We start from the raw sequence: 18,053 nt of genomic DNA, 5'->3' as shown, positions 1-18,053 counted from the left end.
TTTATTGCTTCTTTCTGCAGCTCTCACTGAAATAAGGCTAATTTTCAACTTTTTTCAAATGTTCTGTAACTTTTGTTCCAAATGGTTTTCAAGAGTCTTTCATGGCTTGCCAAGCAGAACTCAGCATGCTAAACTAGTTATATATAGTATTTGCATTGAAATCTTAAGTCAATTTTATCATCAGCTTTCAGTGAAATTTTATTGCTTCTTTCTGCAGCTCTCACTGAAATAAGGCTAATTTTCAACTTTGTTCAAATGTGCTGTAACTTTTGTTCCAAATGGTTTTCAAGAGTCTTTCATGGCTTGCCAAGCAGAACTCAGCATGCTAAACTAGTTATATATAGTATTTGCATTGAAATATTAAGTACATTTTATCATCAGCTTTCAGTGAAATTTTATTGCTTCTTTCTGCAGCTCTCACTGAAATAAGGCTAATTTTCAACTTTGTTCAAATGTGCTGTAACTTTTGTTCCAAATGGTTTTCAAGAGTCTTTCATGGCTTGCCAAGCAGAACTCAGCATGCTAAACTAGTTATATATAGTATTTGCATTGAAATATTAAGTCAATTTTATCATCAGCTTTCAGTGAAATTTTATTGCTTCTTTCTGCAGCTCTCACTGAAATAAGGCTAATTTTCAACTTTGTTCAAATGTGCTGTAACTTTTGTTCCAAATGGTTTTCAAGAGTCTTTCATGGCTTGCCAAGCAGAACTCAGCATGCTAAACTAGTTATATATAGTATTTGCATTGAAATATTAAGTCAATTTTATCATCAGCTTTCAGTGAAATTTTATTGCTTCTTTCTGCAGCTCTCACTGAAATAAGGCTAATTTTCAACTTTGTTCAAATGTGCTGTAACTTTTGTTCCAAATGGTTTTCAAGAGTCTTTCATGGCTTGCCAAGCAGAACTCAGCATGCTAAACTAGTTATATATAGTATTTGCATTGAAATCTTAAGTCAATTTTATCATCAGCTTTCAGTGAAATTTTATTGCTTCTTTCTGCAGCTCTCACTGAAATAAGGCTAATTTTCAACTTTGTTCAAATGTGCTGTAACTTTTGTTCCAAATGGTTTTCAAGAGTCTTTCATGGCTTGCCAAGCAGAACTCAGCATGCTAAACTAGTTATATATAGTATTTGCATTGAAATATTAAGTCAATTTTATCATCAGCTTTCAGTGAAATTTTATTGCTTCTTTCTGCAGCTCTCACTGAAATAAGGCTAATTTTCAACTTTGTTCAAATGTGCTGTAACTTTTGTTCCAAATGGTTTTCAAGAGTCTTTCATGGCTTGCCAAGCAGAACTAAGCATGCTAAACTAGTTATATATAGTATTTGCATTGAAATATTAAGTCAATTTTATCATCAGCTTTCAGTGAAATTTTATTGCTTCTTTCTGCAGCTCTCACTGAAATAAGGCTAATTTTCAACTTTGTTCAAATGTGCTGTAACTTTTGTTCCAAATGGTTTTCAAGAGTCTTTCATGGCTTGCCAAGCAGAACTCAGCATGCTAAACTAGTTATATATAGTATTTGCATTGAAATATTAAGTCAATTTTATCATCAGCTTTCAGTGAAATTTTATTGCTTCTTTCTGCAGCTCTCACTGAAATAAGGCTAATTTTCAACTTTGTTCAAATGTGCTGTAACTTTTGTTCCAAATGGTTTTCAAGAGTCTTTCATGGCTTGCCAAGCAGAACTCAGCATGCTAAACTAGTTATATATAGTATTTGCATTGAAATATTAAGTCAATTTTATCATCAGCTTTCAGTGAAATTTTATTGCTTCTTTCTGCAGCTCTCACTGAAATAAGGCTAATTTTCAACTTTGTTCAAATGTGCTGTAACTTTTGTTCCAAATGGTTTTCAAGAGTCTTTCATGGCTTGCCAAGCAGAACTCAGCATGCTAAACTAGTTATATATAGTATTTGCATTGAAATATTAAGTCAATTTTATCATCAGCTTTCAGTGAAATTTTATTGCTTCTTTCTGCAGCTCTCACTGAAATAAGGCTAATTTTCAACTTTGTTCAAATGTGCTGTAACTTTTGTTCCAAATGGTTTTCAAGAGTCTTTCATGGCTTGCCAAGCAGAACTCAGCATGCTAAACTAGTTATATATAGTATTTGCATTGAAATCTTAAGTCAATTTTATCATCAGCTTTCAGTGAAATTTTATTGCTTCTTTCTGCAGCTCTCACTGAAATAAGGCTAATTTTCAACTTTGTTCAAATGTGCTGTAACTTTTGTTCCAAATGGTTTTCAAGAGTCTTTCATGGCTTGCCAAGCAGAACTCAACATGTTAAACTAGTTATATATAGTATTTGCATTGAAATCTTAAGTCAATTTTATCATCAGCTTTCAGTGAAATTTTATTGCTTCTTTCTGCAGCTCTCACTGAAATAAGGCTAATTTTCAACTTTGTTCAAATGTGCTGTAACTTTTGTTCCAAATGGTTTTCAAGAGTCTTTCATGGCTTGCCAAGCAGAACTCAGCATGCTAAACTAGTTATATATAGTATTTGCACTGAAATATTAAGTACATTTTATCATCAGCTTTCAGTGAAATTTTATTGCTTCTTTCTGCAGCTCTCACTGAAATAAGGCTAATTTTCAACTTTGTTCAAATGTGCTGTAACTTTTGTTCCAAATGGTTTTCAAGAGTCTTTCATGGCTTGCCAAGCAGAACTCAGCATGCTAAACTAGTTATATATAGTATTTGCATTGAAATATTAAGTCAATTTTATCATCAGCTTTCAGTGAAATTTTATTGCTTCTTTCTGCAGCTCTCACTGAAATAAGGCTAATTTTCAACTTTGTTCAAATGTGCAGTAACTTTTGTTCCAAATGGTTTTCAAGAGTCTTTCATGGCTTGCCAAGCAGAACTCAGCATGCTAAACTAGTTATATATAGTATTTGCATTGAAATATTAAGTCAATTTTATCATCAGCTTTCAGTGAAATTTTATTGCTACTTTCTGCAGCTCTCACTGAAATAAGGCTAATTTTCAACTTTGTTCAAATGTGCAGTAACTTTTGTTCCAAATGGTTTTCAAGAGTCTTTCATGGCTTGCCAAGCAGAACTCAGCATGCTAAACTAGTTATATATAGTATTTGCATTGAAATCTTAAGTCAATTTTATCATCAGCTTTCAGTGAAATTTTATTGCTTCTTTCTGCAGCTCTCACTGAAATAAGGCTAATTTTCAACTTTGTTCAAATGTGCTGTAACTTTTGTTCCAAATGGTTTTCAAGAGTCTTTCATGGCTTGCCAAGCAGAACTCAGCATGCTAAACTAGTTATATATAGTATTTGCATTGAAATATTAAGTACATTTTATCATCAGCTTTCAGTGAAATTTTATTGCTTCTTTCTGCAGCTCTCACTGAAATAAGGCTAATTTTCAACTTTGTTCAAATGTGCTGTAACTTTTGTTCCAAATGGTTTTCAAGAGTCTTTCATGGCTTGCCAAGCAGAACTCAGCATGCTAAACTAGTTATATATAGTATTTGCATTGAAATCTTAAGTCAATTTTATCATCAGCTTTCAGTGAAATTTTATTGCTTCTTTCTGCAGCTCTCACTGAAATAAGGCTAATTTTCAACTTTGTTCAAATGTGCTGTAACTTTTGTTCCAAATGGTTTTCAAGAGTCTTTCATGGCTTGCCAAGCAGAACTCAACATGCTAAACTAGTTATATATAGTATTTGCATTGAAATCTTAAGTCAATTTTATCATCAGCTTTCAGTGAAATTTTATTGCTTCTTTCTGCAGCTCTCACTGAAATAAGGCTAATTTTCAACTTTGTTCAAATGTGCTGTAACTTTTGTTCCAAATGGTTTTCAAGAGTCTTTCATGGCTTGCCAAGCAGAACTCAGCATGCTAAACTAGTTATATATAGTATTTGCATTGAAATATTAAGTACATTTTATCATCAGCTTTCAGTGAAATTTTATTGCTTCTTTCTGCAGCTCTCACTGAAATAAGGCTAATTTTCAACTTTGTTCAAATGTGCTGTAACTTTTGTTCCAAATGGTTTTCAAGAGTCTTTCATGGCTTGCCAAGCAGAACTCAGCATGCTAAACTAGTTATATATAGTATTTGCATTGAAATATTAAGTCAATTTTATCATCAGCTTTCAGTGAAATTTTATTGCTTCTTTCTGCAGCTCTCACTGAAATAAGGCTAATTTTCAACTTTGTTCAAATGTGCTGTAACTTTTGTTCCAAATGGTTTTCAAGAGTCTTTCATGGCTTGCCAAGCAGAACTCAGCATGCTAAACTAGTTATATATAGTATTTGCATTTAAATATTAAGTCAATTTTATCATCAGCTTTCAGTGAAATTTTATTGCTTCTTTCTGCAGCTCTCACTGAAATAAGGCTAATTTTCAACTTTGTTCAAATGTGCTGTAACTTTTGTTCCAAATGGTTTTTAAGAGTCTTTCATGGCTTGCCAAGCAGAACTCAGCATGCTAAACTAGTTATATATAGTATTTGCATTGAAATCTTAAGTCAATTTTATCATCAGCTTTCAGTGAAATTTTATTGCTTCTTTCTGCAGCTCTCACTGAAATAAGGCTAATTTTCAACTTTGTTCAAATGTGCTGTAACTTTTGTTCCAAATGGTTTTCAAGAGTCTTTCATGGCTTGCCAAGCAGAACTCAGCATGCTAAACTAGTTATATATAGTATTTGCATTGAAATCTTAAGTCAATTTTAGCATCAGCTTTCAGTGAAATTGAAACACTTGTACACTTATACATAGTGTTTGTATTGAAATATTAAGAACATTTTGGAAGCAGTTTTCATTTGCCTTTGAATAAAAAAAGTTCCCCACATTCATCTCAAAAAATTTCTTCCTTCAGAAAAAAAAAATTCGTAAAAAAATTCTTTTTATGTTAAAAAAAATCTTCCTCTCAAAATATAATCTTCCACCAAAAAGAAAAATGTTGCCCAAACTTTTTTTCCAAATGGTTTTCCAGAGTCTTACACAGCTTGCCAAGCTGAACTCAGGATGCCAAACATTGCAATAAGAAGAACATTTCGGTAGCAGTTTTCATATGCCATTGAAAAAAAAAAGTTCCCCACAACAGTCGCCTCAAAAAAATTCTTCTTTCAGAAAAAAAAAATTCTTCCTATGTTAAAAAAAATCTTCCTCTCAAAATATAATCTTCCACCAAAAAGGAAAATTTTGCCCAAACTTTTTTTCCAAATGGTTGTCAAGAGTGTTTCACAGCTTGCCAAGCTGAACTCAGGATGCCAAACATTGCAATAAGAAGAACATTTCGGTAGCAGTTTTCATATGCCATTGAAAAAAAAAAAAGTTCACCACAAAAGTCACCTCAAAAAAATTCTTCCTTCAGAAAAAAAAAAATCGTAAAAAAATTCTTCCTATGTTAAAAAAAATGTTCCTCTCAAAATATAATCTTCCACAAAAAAAGAAAATTTTGCCCAAACTTTTTTTCCAAATGGTTTTCAAGAGTGTTTCACAGCTTGCCAAGCTGAACTCAGGATGCCAAACATTGCAATAAGAAGAACGTTTCGGTAGCAGTTTTCATATGCCATTGAAAAAAAAAAAAAGTTCCCCACGTCACCTCAAAAAAATTCTTCCTTCAGAAAAAAAAAAAATTGTAAAAAAATTCTTCCTATGTTAAAAAAAATCTTCCTCTCAAAATATAATCTTCCACCAAAAAGAAAAATGTTGCCCAAACTTTTTTTCCAAATGGTTTTCAAGAGTCTTTCACAGATTGACAAGCTGAACTCAGGATGCCAAACAAGTTGTACATAGTGTTTGTTTTGAAATATTAAGAACACATATGCCATTGAAAAGAAAAAAGTTCCCCACAACAGTCACCTCAAAAAAATTCTTCCTTCAGAAAAATAAAAATCGTAATAAAATTCTTCCTATGTTAAAAAAAATCTTCCTCTCAAAATATAATCTTACACCAAAAAGAAAAATGTTGCTAAAACTTTTTTTCCAAATAGTTTTCAAGAGTGTTTCACAGCTTGCCAAGCTGAACTCAGGATGCCAAACATTGCAATAAGAAGAACATTTCGGTAGCAGTTTTCATATGCCATTGAAAAAAAAAAAAGTTCACCACAACAGTCACCTCTAAAAAATTCTTCCTTCAGAAAAAAAAAATCGTAAAAAAATTCTTCCTATGTTAAAAAAAATGTTCCTCTCAAAATATAATCTTCCACCAAAAAGGAAAAGTTTGCCCAAACTTTTTTTCCAAATGGTTTTCAAGAGTGTTTCACAGCTTGCCAAGCTGAACTCAGGATGCCAAACATTGCAATAAGAAGAACGTTTCGGTAGCAGTTTTCATATGCCATTGAAAAAAAAAAAAAGTTCCCCACAACAGTCACCTCAAAAAAAATCTTCCTTCAGAAAAAAAAAATTGCAAAAAAATTCTTCCTATGTTAAAAAAAATCTTCCTCTCAAAATATAATCTTCCACCAAAAAGAAAAATTTTGCCCAAACTTTTTTTCCAAATGGTTTTCAAGGCTCTTTCACAGATTGCCAAGCTGAACTCAGGATGCCAAACAAGTTGTACATAGTGTTTGTATTGAAATATTAAGAACACATATGCCATTGAAAAGAAAAAAGTTCCCCACAAAAGTCACGTCAAAAAAATTCTTCCTTCAGAAAAAAAAAAATTTGTAAAAAAATTCTTCCTATGTTAAAAAAAATCTCCATCTCAAAATATAATCTTCCACAAAAAAGAAAAATTTTACTCAAACTTTTTTTCCAAATGGTTCTCAAGAGTCTTTCACAGCTTGCCAAGCTGAACTCAGGATGCCGAACATTGCAATAAGAAGAACATTTCGGTAGCAGTTTTCATATGCCATTGAAAAAAAAAAAAAGTTCACCACAACAGTCGCCTAAAAAAAATTCTTCCTTCAGAAAAAAAAAAATCGTAAAAAAATTCTTCCTATGTTAAAAAAAATCTTCCTCTCAAAATATAATCTTCCACCAAAAAGAAAAATGTTGCCCAAACTTTTTTTCCAAATGGTTTTCAAGAGTCTTTCACAGATTGCCAAGCTGAACTCAGGATGCCAAACAAGTTTTACATAGTGTTTGTATTGAAATATTAAGAACACATATGCCATTGAAAAGAAAAAAGTTCCCCACAACAGTCACCTCAAAAAAATTCTTCCTTCAGAAAAAAAAAAATCGTAAAAAAATTCTTCCTATGTTAAAAAAAATCTTCCTCTCAAAATATAATCTTTCACCAAAAAGAAAAGTGTTGCTAAAACTTTTTTTCCAAATGGTTTTCAAGAGTATTTCACAGCTTGCCAAGCTGAACTCAGGATTCCAAACAAGTTGTACTTTCAATTATTTGCATTGAAATATAAAGCAGATTTCAAAAAAAAAAATTTTGCTCAAACTTTTTTTCAGCTTTCAGTGAAGTTTTATTGCTTCTTTCTGCAGCTCTCACTGAAATAAGGCTAATTTTCAACTTTGTTCAAATGTGCTGTAACTTTTGTTCCAAATGGTTTTCAAGAGTCTTTCATGGCTTGCCAAGCAGAACTCAACATGCCAAACAAGTTATATATAGTATTTGCATTGAAATCTTAAGTAAATTTTATCATCAGCTTTCAGTGAAATTTTATTGCTTCTTTCTGCAGCTCTCACTGAAATAAGGCTAATTTTCAACTTTGTTCAAATGTGCTGTTACTTTTGTTCCAAATGGTTTTCAAGAGTCTTTCATGGCTTGCCAAGCAGAACTCAGCATGCTAAACTAGTTATATATAGTATTTGCATTGAAATCTTAAGTCAATTTTATCATCAGCTTTCAGTGAAATTTTATTGCTTCTTTCTGCAGCTCTCACTGAAATAAGGCTAATTTTCAACTTTGTTCAAATGTGCTGTAACTTTTGTTCCAAATGGTTTTCAAGAGTCTTTCATGGCTTGCCAAGCAGAACTCAGCATGCTAAACTAGTTATATATAGTATTTGCATTGAAATATTAAGTCAATTTTATCATCAGCTTTCAGTGAAATTTTATTGCTTCTTTCTGCAGCTCTCACTGAAATAAGGCTAATTTTCAACTTTGTTCAAATGTGCAGTAACTTTTGTTCCAAATGGTTTTCAAGAGTCTTTCATGGCTTGCCAAGCAGAACTCAGCATGCTAAACTAGTTATATATAGTATTTGCATTGAAATATTAAGTCAATTTTATCATCAGCTTTCAGTGAAATTTTATTGCTTCTTTCTGCAGCTCTCACTGAAATAAGGCTAATTTTCAACTTTGTTCAAATGTGCTGTAACTTTTGTTCCAAATGGTTTTCAAGAGTCTTTCATGGCTTGCCAAGCAGAACTCAGCATGCTAAACTAGTTATATATAGTATTTGCATTGAAATATTAAGTCAATTTTATCATCAGCTTTCAGTGAAATTTTATTGCTTCTTTCTGCAGCTCTCACTGAAATAAGGCTAATTTTCAACTTTGTTCAAATGTGCTGTAACTTTTGTTCCAAATGGTTTTTAAGAGTCTTTCATGGCTTGCCAAGCAGAACTCAACATGCCAAACAAGTTATATATAGTATTTGCATTGAAATCTTAAGTCAATTTTATCATCAGCTTTCAGTGAAATTTTATTGCTTCTTTCTGCAGCTCTCACTGAAATAAGGCTAATTTTCAACTTTGTTCAAATGTGCTTTAACTTTTGTTCCAAATGGTTTTCAAGAGTCTTTCATGGCTTGCCAAGCAGAACTCTACATGCCAAACAAGTTATATATAGTATTTGCATTGAAATCTTAAGTCAATTTTATCATCAGCTTTCAGTGAAATTTTATTGCTTCTTTCTGCAGCTCTCACTGAAATAAGGCTAATTTTCAACTTTGTTCAAATGTGCTTTAACTTTTGTTCCAAATGGTTTTCAAGAGTCTTTCATGGCTTGCCAAGCAGAACTCTACATGCCAAACAAGTTATATATAGTATTTGCATTGAAATCTTAAGTCAATTTTATCATCAGCTTTCAGTGAAATTTTATTGCTTCTTTCTGCAGCTCTCACTGAAATAAGGCTAATTTTCAACTTTGTTCAAATGTGCTGTAACTTTTGTTCCAAATGGTTTTCAAGAGTCTTTCATGGCTTGCCAAGCAGAACTCAGCATGCTAAACTAGTTATATATAGTATTTGCATTGAAATATTAAGTCAATTTTATCATCAGCTTTCAGTGAAATTTTATTGCTTCTTTCTGCAGCTCTCACTGAAATAAGGCTAATTTTCAACTTTGTTCAAATGTGCTGTAACTTTTGTTCCAAATGGTTTTCAAGAGTCTTTCATGGCTTACTAAGCAGAACTCAGCATGCTAAACTAGTTATATATAGTATTTGCATTGAAATATTAAGTCAATTTTATCATCAGCTTTCAGTGAAATTTTATTGCTTCTTTCTGCAGCTCTCACTGAAATAAGGCTAATTTTCAACTTTGTTCAAATGTGCTGTAACTTTTGTTCCAAATGGTTTTCAAGAGTCTTTCATGGCTTGCCAAGCAGAACTCAGCATGCTAAACTAGTTATATATAGTATTTGCATTGAAATATTAAGTCAATTTTATCATCAGCTTTCAGTGAAATTTTATTGCTTCTTTCTGCAGCTCTCACTGAAATAAGGCTAATTTTCAACTTTGTTCAAATGTGCTTTAACTTTTGTTCCAAATGGTTTTCAAGAGTCTTTCATGGCTTGCCAAGCAGAACTCTACATGCCAAACAAGTTATATATAGTATTTGCATTGAAATCTTAAGTCAATTTTATCATCAGCTTTCAGTGAAATTTTATTGCTTCTTTCTGCAGCTCTCACTGAAATAAGGCTAATTTTCAACTTTGTTCAAATGTGCTGTAACTTTTGTTCCAAATGGTTTTCAAGAGTCTTTCATGGCTTGCCAAGCAGAACTCAGCATGCTAAACTAGTTATATATAGTATTTGCATTGAAATATTAAGTCAATTTTATCATCAGCTTTCAGTGAAATTTTATTGCTTCTTTCTGCAGCTCTCACTGAAATAAGGCTAATTTTCAACTTTGTTCAAATGTGCTGTAACTTTTGTTCCAAATGGTTTTCAAGAGTCTTTCATGGCTTACTAAGCAGAACTCAGCATGCTAAACTAGTTATATATAGTATTTGCATTGAAATATTAAGTCAATTTTATCATCAGCTTTCAGTGAAATTTTATTGCTTCTTTCTGCAGCTCTCACTGAAATAAGGCTAATTTTCAACTTTGTTCAAATGTGCTGTAACTTTTGTTCCAAATGGTTTTCAAGAGTCTTTCATGGCTTGCCAAGCAGAACTCAGCATGCTAAACTAGTTATATATAGTATTTGCATTGAAATATTAAGTCAATTTTATCATCAGCTTTCAGTGAAATTTTATTGCTTCTTTCTGCAGCTCTCACTGAAATAAGGCTAATTTTCAACTTTGTTCAAATGTGCTGTAACTTTTGTTCCAAATGGTTTTCAAGAGTCTTTCATGGCTTGCCAAGCAGAACTCAGCATGCTAAACTAGTTATATATAGTATTTGCATTGAAATATTAAGTCAATTTTATCATCAGCTTTCAGTGAAATTTTATTGCTTCTTTCTGCAGCTCTCACTGAAATAAGGCTAATTTTCAACTTTGTTCAAATGTGCTGTAACTTTTGTTCCAAATGGTTTTCAAGAGTCTTTCATGGCTTGCCAAGCAGAACTCAGCATGCTAAACTAGTTATATATAGTATTTGCATTGAAATCTTAAGTCAATTTTAGCATCAGCTTTCAGTGAAATTGAAACACTTGTACACTTGTACATAGTGTTTGTACTGAAATATTAAGAACATTTTGGAAGCAGTTTTCATTTGCCTTTGAAAAAAAAAAGTTCCCCACATTCATCTCAAAAAATTTCTTCCTTCAGAAAAAAAGAAATTCGTAAAAAAATTATTTTTATGTTAAAAAAAATCTTCCTCTCAAAATATAATCTTCCACCAAAAAGAAAAATGTTGCCCAAACTTTTTTTCCAAATGGTTTTCCAGAGTCTTACACAGCTTGCCAAGCTGAACTCAGGATGCCAAACATTGCAATAAGAAGAACATTTCGGTAGCAGTTTTCATATGCCATTGAAAAAAAAAAGTTCCCCACAACAGTCGCCTCAAAAAAATTCTTCTTTCAGAAAAAAAAAATTCATAAAAAAATTCTTCCTATGTTAAAAAAAATCTTCCTCTCAAAATATAATCTTCCACCAAAAAGGAAAATTTTGCCCAAACTTTTTTTCCAAATGGTTGTCAAGAGTGTTTCACAGCTTGCCAAGCTGAACTCAGGATGCCAAACATTGCAATAAGAAGAACATTTCGGTAGCAGTTTTCATATGCCATTGAAAAAAAAAAAAGTTCACCACAAAAGTCACCTCAAAAAAATTCTTCCTTCAGAAAAAAAAAAATCGTAAAAAAATTCTTCCTATGTTAAAAAAAATGTTCCTCTCAAAATATAATCTTCCACAAAAAAGGAAAATTTTGCCCAAACTTTTTTTCCAAATGGTTTTCAAGAGTGTTTCACAGCTTGCCAAGCTGAACTCAGGATGCCAAACATTGCAATAAGAAGAACGTTTCGGTAGCAGTTTTCATATGCCATTGAAAAAAAAAAAAAGTTCCCCACAAGTCACCTCAAAAAAATTCTTCCTTCAGAAAAAAAAAAATTGTAAAAAAATTCTTCCTATGTTAAAAAAAATCTTCCTCTCAAAATATAATCTTCCACCAAAAAGAAAAATGTTGCCCAAACTTTTTTTCCAAATGGTTTTCAAGAGTCTTTCACAGATTGCCAAGCTGAACTCAGGATGCCAAACAAGTTTTACATAGTGTTTGTATTAAAATATTAAGAACACATATGCCATTGAAAAGAAAAAAGTTCCCCACAACAGTCACCTCAAAAAAATTCTTCCTTCAGAAAAAAAAAAATTCGTAAAAAAAATTCTTCCTATGTTAAAAAAAATCTTCATCTCAAAATATAATCTTCCACCAAAAAGAAAAATTTTGCTCAAATTTTTTTTCCAAATGGTTTTCAAGAGTCTTTCACAGCTTGCCAAGCTGAACTCAGGATGCCAAACATTGCAATAAGAAGAACATTTCGGTAGCAGTTTTCATATGCCATTGAAAAAAAAAAAAGTTCACCACAACAGTCACCTCTAAAAAATTCTTCCTTCAGAAAAAAAAAATCGTAAAAAAATTCTTCCTATGTTAAAAAAAATGTTCCTCTCAAAATATAATCTTCCACCAAAAAGGAAAATTTTGCCCAAACTTTTTTTCCAAATGGTTTTCAAGAGTGTTTCACAGCTTGCCAAGCTGAACTCAGGATGCCAAACATTGCAATAAGAAGAACGTTTCGGTAGCAGTTTTCATATGCCATTGAAAAAAAAAAAAAGTTCCCCACAACAGTCACCTCAAAAAAAATCTTCCTTCAGAAAAAAAAAAAATTGTAAAAAAATTCTTCCTATGTTAAAAAAAATCTTCCTCTCAAAATATAATCTTCCACCAAAAAGAAAAATTTTGCCCAAACTTTTTTTCCAAATGGTTTTCAAGACTCTTTCACAGATTGCCAAACTGAACTCAGGATGCCAAACAAGTTGTACATAGTGTTTGTATTGAAATATTAAGAACACATATGCCATTGAAAAGAAAAAAGTTCCCCACAAAAGTCACGTCAAAAAAATTCTTCCTTCAGAAAAAAAAAAATTTGTAAAAAAATTCTTCCTGTGTTAAAAAAAATCTTCATCTCAAAATATAATCTTCCACAAAAAAGAAAAATTTTACTCAAACTTTTTTTCCAAATGGTTCTCAAGAGTCTTTCACAGCTTGCCAAGCTGAACTCAGGATGCCGAACATTGCAATAAGAAGAACATTTCGGTAGCAGTTTTCATATGCCATTGAAAAAAAAAAAAAGTTCACCACAACAGTCGCCTAAAAAAAATTCTTCCTTCAGAAAAAAAAAAATCTTAAAAAAATTCTTCCTATGTTAAAAAAAATCTTCCTCTCAAAATATAATCTTCCACCAAAAAGAAAAGTGTTGCTAAAACTTTTTTTCCAAATGGTTTTCAAGAGTATTTCACAGCTTGCCAAGCTGAACTCAGGATTCCAAACAAGTTGTACTTTCAATTATTTGCATTGAAATATAAAGCAGATTTCAGAAGCAGTTTTCATTTGCCTTCAAAAAAAGAATTCCCACTGTCAACCGAAAAAAAATTCTTCCTCCAAAAAAAACCAATGTCGATAAAAAAAATCTTCCTGTGATAAAAGAAATCTTCCTCTCAAAATATAATCTTCCACCAAAAAGAAAAATTTTGCTCAAACTTTTTTTCAGCTTTCAGTGAAGTTTTATTGCTTCTTTCTGCAGCTCTCACTGAAATAAGGCTAATTTTCAACTTTGTTCAAATGTGCTGTAACTTTTGTTCCAAATGGTTTTCAAGAGTCTTTCATGGCTTGCCAAGCAGAACTCAGCATGCTAAACTAGTTATATATAGTATTTGCATTGAAATATTAAGTACATTTTATCATCAGCTTTCAGTGAAATTTTATTGCTTCTTTCTGCAGCTCTCACTGAAATAAGGCTAATTTTCAACTTTGTTCAAATGTGCTGTAACTTTTGTTCCAAATGGTTTTCAAGAGTCTTTCATGGCTTGCCAAGCAGAACTCAGCATGCTAAACTAGTTATATATAGTATTTTCATTGAAATATTAAGTAAATTTTATCATCAGCTTTCAGTGAAATTTTATTGCTTCTTTCTGCAGCTCTCACTGAAATAAGGCTAATTTTCAACTTTGTTCAAATGTGCTGTAACTTTTGTTCCAAATGGTTTTCAAGAGTCTTTCATGGCTTGCCAAGCAGAACTCAGCATGCTAAACTAGTTATATATAGTATTTGCATTGAAATCTTAAGTCAATTTTAGCATCAGCTTTCAGTGAAATTGAAACACTTGTACACTTGTACATAGTGTTTGTACTGAAATATTAAGAACATTTTGGAAGCAGTTTTCATTTGCCTTTGAAAAAAAAAAGTTCCCCACATTCATCTCAAAAAATTTCTTCCTTCAGAAAAAAAGAAATTCGTAAAAAAATTATTTTTATGTTAAAAAAAATCTTCCTCTCAAAATATAATCTTCCACCAAAAAGAAAAATGTTGCCCAAACTTTTTTTCCAAATGGTTTTCCAGAGTCTTACACAGCTTGCCAAGCTGAACTCAGGATGCCAAACATTGCAATAAGAAGAACATTTCGGTAGCAGTTTTCATATGCCATTGAAAAAAAAAAGTTCCCCACAACAGTCGCCTCAAAAAAATTCTTCTTTCAGAAAAAAAAAATTCATAAAAAAATTCTTCCTATGTTAAAAAAAATCTTCCTCTCAAAATATAATCTTCCACCAAAAAGGAAAATTTTGCCCAAACTTTTTTTCCAAATGGTTGTCAAGAGTGTTTCACAGCTTGCCAAGCTGAACTCAGGATGCCAAACATTGCAATAAGAAGAACATTTCGGTAGCAGTTTTCATATGCCATTGAAAAAAAAAAAAGTTCACCACAAAAGTCACCTCAAAAAAATTCTTCCTTCAGAAAAAAAAAAATCGTAAAAAAATTCTTCCTATGTTAAAAAAAATGTTCCTCTCAAAATATAATCTTCCACAAAAAAGGAAAATTTTGCCCAAACTTTTTTTCCAAATGGTTTTCAAGAGTGTTTCACAGCTTGCCAAGCTGAACTCAGGATGCCAAACATTGCAATAAGAAGAACGTTTCGGTAGCAGTTTTCATATGCCATTGAAAAAAAAAAAAAGTTCCCCACAAGTCACCTCAAAAAAATTCTTCCTTCAGAAAAAAAAAAATTGTAAAAAAATTCTTCCTATGTTAAAAAAAATCTTCCTCTCAAAATATAATCTTCCACCAAAAAGAAAAATGTTGCCCAAACTTTTTTTCCAAATGGTTTTCAAGAGTCTTTCACAGATTGCCAAGCTGAACTCAGGATGCCAAACAAGTTTTACATAGTGTTTGTATTAAAATATTAAGAACACATATGCCATTGAAAAGAAAAAAGTTCCCCACAACAGTCACCTCAAAAAAATTCTTCCTTCAGAAAAAAAAAAATTCGTAAAAAAAATTCTTCCTATGTTAAAAAAAATCTTCATCTCAAAATATAATCTTCCACCAAAAAGAAAAATTTTGCTCAAATTTTTTTTCCAAATGGTTTTCAAGAGTCTTTCACAGCTTGCCAAGCTGAACTCAGGATGCCAAACATTGCAATAAGAAGAACATTTCGGTAGCAGTTTTCATATGCCATTGAAAAAAAAAAAAGTTCACCACAACAGTCACCTCTAAAAAATTCTTCCTTCAGAAAAAAAAAATCGTAAAAAAATTCTTCCTATGTTAAAAAAAATGTTCCTCTCAAAATATAATCTTCCACCAAAAAGGAAAATTTTGCCCAAACTTTTTTTCCAAATGGTTTTCAAGAGTGTTTCACAGCTTGCCAAGCTGAACTCAGGATGCCAAACATTGCAATAAGAAGAACGTTTCGGTAGCAGTTTTCATATGCCATTGAAAAAAAAAAAAAGTTCCCCACAACAGTCACCTCAAAAAAAATCTTCCTTCAGAAAAAAAAAAAATTGTAAAAAAATTCTTCCTATGTTAAAAAAAATCTTCCTCTCAAAATATAATCTTCCACCAAAAAGAAAAATTTTGCCCAAACTTTTTTTCCAAATGGTTTTCAAGACTCTTTCACAGATTGCCAAACTGAACTCAGGATGCCAAACAAGTTGTACATAGTGTTTGTATTGAAATATTAAGAACACATATGCCATTGAAAAGAAAAAAGTTCCCCACAAAAGTCACGTCAAAAAAATTCTTCCTTCAGAAAAAAAAAAATTTGTAAAAAAATTCTTCCTGTGTTAAAAAAAATCTTCATCTCAAAATATAATCTTCCACAAAAAAGAAAAATTTTACTCAAACTTTTTTTCCAAATGGTTCTCAAGAGTCTTTCACAGCTTGCCAAGCTGAACTCAGGATGCCGAACATTGCAATAAGAAGAACATTTCGGTAGCAGTTTTCATATGCCATTGAAAAAAAAAAAAAGTTCACCACAACAGTCGCCTAAAAAAAATTCTTCCTTCAGAAAAAAAAAAATCTTAAAAAAATTCTTCCTATGTTAAAAAAAATCTTCCTCTCAAAATATAATCTTCCACCAAAAAGAAAAGTGTTGCTAAAACTTTTTTTCCAAATGGTTTTCAAGAGTATTTCACAGCTTGCCAAGCTGAACTCAGGATTCCAAACAAGTTGTACTTTCAATTATTTGCATTGAAATATAAAGCAGATTTCAGAAGCAGTTTTCATTTGCCTTCAAAAAAAGAATTCCCACTGTCAACCGAAAAAAAATTCTTCCTCCAAAAAAAACCAATGTCGATAAAAAAAATCTTCCTGTGATAAAAGAAATCTTCCTCTCAAAATATAATCTTCCACCAAAAAGAAAAATTTTGCTCAAACTTTTTTTCAGCTTTCAGTGAAGTTTTATTGCTTCTTTCTGCAGCTCTCACTGAAATAAGGCTAATTTTCAACTTTGTTCAAATGTGCTGTAACTTTTGTTCCAAATGGTTTTCAAGAGTCTTTCATGGCTTGCCAAGCAGAACTCAGCATGCTAAACTAGTTATATATAGTATTTGCATTGAAATATTAAGTACATTTTATCATCAGCTTTCAGTGAAATTTTATTGCTTCTTTCTGCAGCTCTCACTGAAATAAGGCTAATTTTCAACTTTGTTCAAATGTGCTGTAACTTTTGTTCCAAATGGTTTTCAAGAGTCTTTCATGGCTTGCCAAGCAGAACTCAGCATGCTAAACTAGTTATATATAGTATTTTCATTGAAATATTAAGTAAATTTTATCATCAGCTTTCAGTGAAATTTTATTGCTTCTTTCTGCAGCTCTCACTGAAATAAGGCTAATTTTCAACTTTGTTCAAATGTGCTGTAACTTTTGTTCCAAATGGTTTTCAACAGTCTTTCATGGCTTGCCAAGCAGAACTCAGCATGCTAAACTAGTTATATATAGTATTTGCATTGAAATCTTAAGTCAATTTTATCATCAGCTTTCAGTGAAATTTTATTGCTTCTTTCTGCAGCTCTCACTGAAATAAGGCTAATTTTCAACTTTGTTCAAATGTGCTGTAACTTTTGTTCCAAATGGTTTTCAAGAGTCTTTCATGGCTTGCCAAGCAGAACTCAGCATGCTAAACTAGTTATATATAGTATTTGCATTGAAATCTTAAGTCAATTTTATCATCAGCTCTCAGTGAAATTTTATTGCTTCTTTCTGCAGCTCTCACTGAAATAAGGCTAATTTTCAACTTTGTTCAAATGTGCTGTAACTTTTGTTCCAAATGGTTTTCAAGAGTCTTTCATGGCTTGCCAAGCAGAACTCAGCATGCTAAACTAGTTATATATAGTATTTGCATTGAAATATTAAGTCAATTTTATCATCAGCTTTCAGTGAAATTTTATTGCTTCTTTCTGCAGCTCTCACTGAAATAAGGCTAATTTTCAACTTTGTACAAATGTGCTGTAACTTTTGTTCCAAATGGTTTTCAACAGTCTTTCATGGCTTGCCAAGCAGAACTCATCATGCTAAACTAGTTATATATAGTATTTGCATTGAAATCTTAAGTCAATTTTATCATCAGCTTTCAGTGAAATTTTATTGCTTCTTTCTGCACCTCTCACTGAAATAAGGCTAATTTTCAACTTTGTTCAAATGTGCTGTAACTTTTGTTCCAAATGGTTTTCAAGAGTCTTTCATGGCTTGCCAAGCAGAACTCAGCATGCTAAACTAGTTATATATAGTATTTGCATTGAAATCTTAAGTCAATTTTATCATCAGCTCTCAGTGAAATTTTATTGCTTCTTTCTGCAGCTCTCACTGAAATAAGGCTAATTTTCAACTTTGTTCAAATGTGCTGTAACTTTTGTTCCAAATGGTTTTCAAGAGTCTTTCATGGCTTGCCAAGCAGAACTCAGCATGCTAAACTAGTTATATATAGTATTTGCATTGAAATATTAAGTCAATTTTATCATCAGC

Source organism: Ammodytes marinus (assembly GCF_949987685.1).
Source record: "Ammodytes marinus genome assembly, chromosome: 15".
NCBI classification, from domain to species: Eukaryota; Metazoa; Chordata; class Actinopteri; order Uranoscopiformes; family Ammodytidae; genus Ammodytes; species Ammodytes marinus.
Note: the sequence above shows the minus strand (reverse complement) of the source record.